The 7190-nt window shown below is 42.8% G+C and overlaps 1 long non-coding RNA gene across 1 annotated transcript; it reads right to left on the bottom strand.

Moving 5' to 3' along the window:
- Nucleotides 1-280: 280 nt before the first annotated feature.
- Nucleotides 281-6877, bottom strand: LOC108508448. Its single transcript, XR_001878402.1, has 3 exons — nucleotides 6774-6877; nucleotides 3861-3974; nucleotides 281-757 (listed from the first exon to the last, which is right to left on the bottom strand). It is a non-coding gene; the product is annotated as an uncharacterized LOC108508448 (long non-coding RNA).
- Between the last annotated feature and the right edge of the window lie 313 nt (nucleotides 6878-7190).

The raw sequence follows: 7190 nt of genomic DNA, 5'->3' as shown, positions 1-7190 counted from the left end.
ACACACAATAGTGGTCACATCTACAGCCAGATGTTCAGACACAAACCCTCAGCTTGCTTCACCAAATCCCACTTTTATTTGAATTCAGCAAATTAGTAAATTTTTAAAGCAATACAGCTTTTTATCCTCCAGCCACATACTGTTGAGCCAATATTGTTAACAGTTGGATTCAATGGTCTTAGAGGTCTTTTCCAACATTAATGACTGTCTGGTTTTATTAAAAGCAAGCACATGTTCTGTGGTTATTGGCAGAGACACAGGAGGCAGATTCCAGTTTGAACTTCCTTGCCAGTTCATGGTGTAGCCCAACAGGAATGCTGAATGCCATTCCTGGGATTCATTCATGGATCCTTCCCTTCTCTCCAGCTCCTTTGAGGACCCCCAGCAGCCAGAGCCAGCAGGGCAGCTCTGGAGAGGCACAGACACCCCTGAGCTGCAGTTGCCCAGCACTGACACAGGTTTTAACTCCCCAGGATGTGCTGGGGTGAACTGCTACCAGCACCAGGACTTTGTTTCAAGACTCAGTGTTATTTCCAACAGAACTTCTGCTTTTTTCCACTTATTAGTTCTTTCCTAGATGCACAAACCTTCACAGGCCAGTTGTCCCCTGTCACCCATTCATTCCCCTCCATGACAGAGGAGAGGCTCCTTGGGCAGCAACATCAACCAGCAGGACATCATTTGGGACTTTTCCAGTTGACTTGAATCACCTTCCAGTTCACACTGCTTTGAATAAGTTGTTGATTTTCTCTCCTTTCTTGAAAGGAAGTAATTTTGTTAATTCTTACAATGCAATGCAATTAAAGGGAAAAACACATTAATTTCAAAGCTCAAATCCTGTCATTATTAGCACTTTCTTTCAAAATATTTAAGTTGAATAAACAGAGCATTTCAAGATGAATATTTTGAAATAGTCCTTGCCAGTTGTATCCCCCTACAGACAGTGATTACACCAGAAACTCGTACATCTGCATTTCCTTCAGAGGGTACGAGTTGTCTGCTGCTGTAGTGGGCTCAGAGCTGCAGAAATTGTAGCTCTCAACCATTCAGAACTCACTTCTCAGCAATCCAAAGCCCAGGATGTGGGGTGCTGGCTGCAGGGCCAGGAGGAACTTTGGCCATTTCTCCCTCCATCCTGCCTGTTCCCAAAACTAAGTTTACCAAGATTAGAGGGTGAAGCCTTGTGTCCTTTACTGACAGTACTGTGACCTGTCTATAGATTATCACTGTGGTTTCATTTACTTAAAGGAAGTTATTAAAGTCTTGAATATCCAAGTCTAGTCTTGCCTCATGAGTTGGCACATCCCAAAATCCATGGGCTGCATAAATCCTATTCTTGCATCTCCTGGAACGTTAGGACTAAATGCACTCATTTTTCTTAGGAAATTATTTAAAAATCCATTATCTTCTTAATAATTTATTATTTTAAATATTTTTTTTCACTATCTTGGTGGTATCTGAGGGCAGCTGCCCTAGAGCAGGGGTGCTGGATGGTACTGGACTGGAGCTGCTGCCTCTGCTCCCAGGGCAGCCCAGGTTCTGCAGGGCAGGGGGGACCCCTCTGTAGTTGGGGGGTGTCATGTTTTAACCCCAACTGGCAGCTCAGCCCCAAGGAGGAGAGAATTGAAGGGTAAAAGTGAGAAAACTGGAGAGCTGAGATAAAGGCAGTTTAATAGGGAAATTCATTCCCCCCTTCCTGTGGGAGGCAGGTTCAGCCACCCCCAGGACAGCCAGGCTCCATCACAGTAATGGTGACTTGGGAAGGCAAACACCATCCCTCCAAACATCCCCCCATTCCTTCTTTCCCAGCTTTACACACTGAGCATGATGCTGGACGGTCTGGAATATCCCTGGGGTCAGCTGGGATCAGCTGTCTCAGCTGTGTCCCCTCCCAGCTCCTTGTGCAGCCCCGGCCTCCTCGCTGGGAAGGAGCCTCATACCAGCTCCTGTGGAGGAAACAAACTCCAGCATTTTTCCCCCACATTTCCATCCTTATTCCAGATGATTTTTTTGATCCTGCTTGCTCTCAGCTGGAGCCCAGCAGTTGGTGCATCCCCTGGTCCCTGCTGCATTCTGAGCTGCAGATCTCCCAGGAACAGATGGATTCACTCAGTCTGGGATTGTGCCATGCAGAGATTTTATATCTTTTAATTTGCAATTGGCCAGCAGAGAGGCTGCACAGATGCAAATTGTAGCCCCTCTTTAGATACATTAATGGATATTTATTCCTGTGTCCAGGCTGCAGCACTGTCACACTGTCACCCAGCACAGCAACCAGGCAGCTTGAAAACAAAGTCTCACAATCCCACCACATTCCAAGATAAAATGAGTAAGAATTAATTGCTTTCTATTTCTCCTCAGCCCTATTAGATGTAACAAGATTGAAACCATCCCTTCCATCAAAGCATTCGAGAGGGGACTGAATTAACTGATGTTAAACTTTCAAACTGCTTTGTTTTCTAGAGGAAAATCAGAACATTCAGGCAACTTTGAGATTCGTAATAATTAGTTACATTTGTTTTTACTGAGTTGCTGTTCATGGGACTCATGGTTCCGACCTGTAACTGGAAAGTGGTTGGGAATCAGCAGATCTGGCCTGTTTCTGTCACATAAAGGCCACTTCACTCTCTGCCTCCTTCTCCCTGTTTGTAATAATGGTGACTTCTCTGTGTAAAGCATTTTGTGGTGTTGCGGCAACACATTAAATATGTAATAGATTGTTATTAAAGCAGAAGTGCCAATGTCACACAGGCAGTGCTCAGAGAAGAATGCAGCGTGGCACCAGAGTGGGGATTAAGGAACTAGAGCCATGAAAACCAACTAAATAGGTTTGAAATGATGAATAAAATTATGACCAAAAATGAAATTAGAATCAAAGGCACTTGGAAATGGAGACTGGCCAGATTTTTGTTTTCTTTTAAATGTGTAAACTGGGAAATTATAAATCGGGATGGACGGAGAGGGACAGAAGAGAAGACATTGGGACAAGACAAGATGGGTTTTGGGGAAGGGTCTGGAGCACAAATCTGATGAGGAGCAGCTGAGGGAGCTGGGGGGGCTCAGCTTGGAGAAAAGGAGGCTCAGGGGGGACCTTCTGCCCCCCTACAATTCCCTGATGGGAGGGTGGAGCCGGGGGGGGATTGGGCTCTGCTCCCAGGGAACAAGGAACAGGACGAGAGAAAACATCCCCACGTTGTGCCAGGAGAGGTTTGGATTGGATATAGGGAAAATTTCTTCATGGAAAGTGTGGTCAAGCATTGGAAAAGGCTGCCCAGGGCAGTGGTGGAGTCACCATCCCTTGAGGGATTTAAAAGACATGTAGATGTGACACTGAGTTTTATGTGACACAGTTTAATGGTGGCCTTGGCAGTGTCAGGATTATGTTTGGACTCAGTCTTAAAAGTCTTTTCCAAATTCCAGTGATTCTATGCTTTTAAAATAACACAGAAAAATTACATAAATGAAACAAAACACAGAAATAGGTAGAAGAATACAAATGGCCTTTCCAAAACTTGGGGCCAGACTGAAATAGTTAGCAGAGCCTTCAGAAAAGGTTTTGCCAGAAATAAGCAAAATTTTTATAAGGGGCCTTCTGATTTAATTACAATTGTTCCCAGGAAACAAACAATAGCAAAACTTATTTGGTTTTAAGGAACCAGGCATTCAGATGCATAACAAACACACACACAGCTCTACCAAAACCTGTGTGGGGTCAGAGTGATGATAATTTATCACCTTAAGGAATTGCTTCAAGATGAGCTCAGATACAGCAGTTTTTGGCATAATTGCCTGTCTTTACCAAATACATGCAGTCTGAAGTGTTTTTATGTTTCCTAATGATTCTCTCAGTAAAAAATTACCTGGAGTTGCTGCTGGTTACTATGGAGAGCTTTGATCAGCTGGAGTCTACCTGGATTGCTCCTCAGCCACCATGAGAAGAGAGTATGCAGATGGCATCCCAGCTAACACTGTTTCTTATTCAAGTCCAAAACAAAAAAAGAGAACAAATCTTTAAGAAGCAGAAAGCAGAATCAATACTTTCAGTCTAATAATAATAATAATAATAATAATAATAATAATAATAATAATAATAATAATAATAATAATAATAATAAAGACAGGTATCCACCACTTCACTTGTGACTTCTGACTTTCTCCCCCACTCCCATCAATGCAAAATAAAGGATCTGGATGTTCATCAAAGCACTTGGTGTTTTGGATGGTCCCAAGGCTCCATGGGAAGGGCTGGTTTCTGGGACTCAGCTCTTCCAGTACCAAGGTCTGAAGTCATTCCTCTGCCTGCCTTTCTGTCTCTTTTTGAGCAAGGCAACTTTAAAGTTTTAGTTTGTGAGTACAAGCTTTGAAGAGTCTCTTGGTGGAGATTACAAGTGGAGGGATCTGTGGACAAGCTCCTGCCACAGGTGCACCTGTCCCAGGGATTGGGTGGAGGAACAGCATGAAAATCCATGTCCAGGTTTTCAATGGAGGGGAAAAACAAGGAAGAGATGACTGAGAAGAGATGGTTAGACCAGGACTTTGTCCCTCTTCTCCTGGGAGGGTGAAAGTGTCCGACCTCGATTGAGGCTGGTTGGGATCCTGCCCTGGGGAACAACGTGCAGATGTCACAGGCAGGTGATTCATTAAGGAAGGTCAGTCCTTAATTACAAAAACCTAAGTGGCACTGGAAAAAGAGGAGAGCAAAGAAACCAAATGCAACCTGAAGAACAAAGAGGTCAACACTTTTCTCAGTGTCCCTTGTGCTCTGAAGCTGCACTGGAGCTGCAGAGACTGGCAAAGAAATGCCCCTGGCAGGAATTCCCACCTCAGCTCTCTTTCTTGGAGGGGAATCTCATAAGATGTGTGCAAGGATCCAGAGGGAGAAAGGACACTAATCCTGCTCCTGAAGCAGCAAATCTGTGGTTGTTTTCTTTCCTTTGGTTCAAGATGGTTTGTTTTTTTTTTTCCTCCCCTTTTCCTAATTCACAACTTCCTTTTTCTGACTATTAACCAAACAAGCATGGGTTGAACAACAAGAATATTCTTCAAGGCTGGGTTGGAAAGGGCTTGGAGCACCCTGGTGTAGTGGAAAGTGTCCCTGCCCATGGCAAGGGGTGGAACTGGATGATCTTTATGGTCTTTTCCAACCTAACCATTCTCTGAAATTCAATGCCTGACTTTTAGGCCAAAAGAACACAGTTAATTAACAAGGGCTTGTCAGAAATCAATCTTATGGCATTTAAGACCTGACAAACTGTATCAGAAGAAATAGTTATTTGAATGTCAACTTCAAAGCCCAAACCATTTTATTCCTTACCAGCTTTTATTGAAGATGTTAGTCCTGTGATTAATTTGAAATAATTCTGAGCTGCTCTTGGCACCTGTTGATGAGTTAAGAATGGAGTGTTGCACGAGTTCACACCAAGAACTTGCTCTCTACACAGACATAAGGATGTAAAAAAGATGTTTTCCATGAAAGCCTCATTTTGGATGGGGAGGGAAAAAAAACCAAGAAAGCACCACCACCAAAAAACCAACCAAACATTTCAGATCACTGTTCCAAAAAGAGCACAAAGCCAAGACAAGAAGTCATCAAAAAAGCTCATCAGACCCTGTTAGTGCTCTGGGGAGAGTTCACTGCAATTCATGTATCTCTGTAAAATCCTTTGATTTTATCAAGAAAACATCTTCTGGTTTTTGTATAACTGACACAATGTTTCCTTTTGCTCATTTTCAGTGTATCCGAAAAGTCAAGTTCTTGGAAAGTCTGGGCTTCAAAATTCTTTGTTGCAAAAAGCGTAAAATAAATCTGTTTATTGCTTCCTGATACAATGATTGCACCCCTACTGGTCTTAAAAGGGAATTAGGAGAGAATAGCAGAATATAAAATTCCATCAGAAGACAAAGAGGTGTGGTGGTAAACACAAGGAAAAGTGTCTTAATATTGGGAGTGGAAAGAAAGAACAATTACAGATTATTTCTGCAAGCCCTGGGAGTCGTAAACACCAGATCAGCTGGCAGAAGAAATAGCAGAAGATTTATAAGAAATAAAAAACATTTTAATTGGGGGTACTTTGAAATAATGGTCCTCAAATAACATCATCACATTGGTAAGGGAGTAGCCAAAAAGAGCTTTGTAAGTGCCTGCAATATTGTGTCAAAGCGAGTTTTCTGGCAGGAGAGCAGCACCAGCCACAGATGTTGGCTGTCCTACAGGTTTGCTTTTCAGAAAAGACTCCAAATCCTTGGATTAAATGTTCATTAAAGGGAATACCCAGTTCTCTTTCAATTCGGCAAACACATGATTATAAAATGTCCTGATCTGGATAATATTTTTTTTTAAATTTGCACAATGACAAAATTCCATCCAGGTTGCCTGTTTGGATGACAGTGAGTACAATCACCACTCCTCCCTTCTTCAGTTCCTGCCCCAGCAAGTCAATGAAGAAACTTTTTTTTCCCTTCCTTTGCTTTTCCCACAGTACTTGAAATAAAACATTTACAAATATTTGGGCCAAATCCACTGGAACATTTTAATAACAGGGCCAGAACATATTCCACATTTTCTATTTTCACTAGGAAAACCTAAACTTGGTGCATTTCTTCCCTTATCCCCATTTTTTCAGTAAATAAAAATATTAAAAAATACTTTTAAAAATTTACAATCTTCCTAGCCAGAAGGGAAGTAAAAGAAATAAGAGCTACACCATAATTGTGCAAATCTTTCACTTGCAATTGCTTTCCTTTATGAGCCTTTGACTTCTCACAGACTTCACCTTCCCGAATCCAGTGAGTGTCACCATCTCAAGTGATCAATTGATGGGGACAATCCGGCTCGTCCGGTGATGTCAATCAGAACATTACACTGAAGAGGCTTTGCAGTCCTAAAATCACAGAATCACTGAGAATCAGCCGTGTTGAAAAGACCTCTGAGATCATCAAGTCCAACCCTTGATCCAACCCCGCTGTGGTTCCTAGGCCATGGCACTGATGCCACATCCAGTCTCACCTTCAACACCTCCAGGGATGGAGAATCCACCCCCTCCCTGGGCAGCCCATTCCAATGGCTGAGCACTCTCTCTGGAAAAAATTGCTTCCTAATATCCAACCTAAACCTCCCCTGGCACAGCTCAAGACCCAGCCCTCTTGTCTTACTGCTGGTTCCTGGGAGCAAAGTTCAAACCCTCCCGGCT

This window comes from Lepidothrix coronata, unplaced genomic scaffold, assembly GCF_001604755.1.
Source record: "Lepidothrix coronata isolate B3197 unplaced genomic scaffold, Lepidothrix_coronata-1.0 Scaffold298, whole genome shotgun sequence".
NCBI classification, from domain to species: domain Eukaryota; kingdom Metazoa; phylum Chordata; class Aves; order Passeriformes; family Pipridae; genus Lepidothrix; species Lepidothrix coronata.
This window is presented reverse-complemented; position numbering and strand designations above follow the sequence as displayed.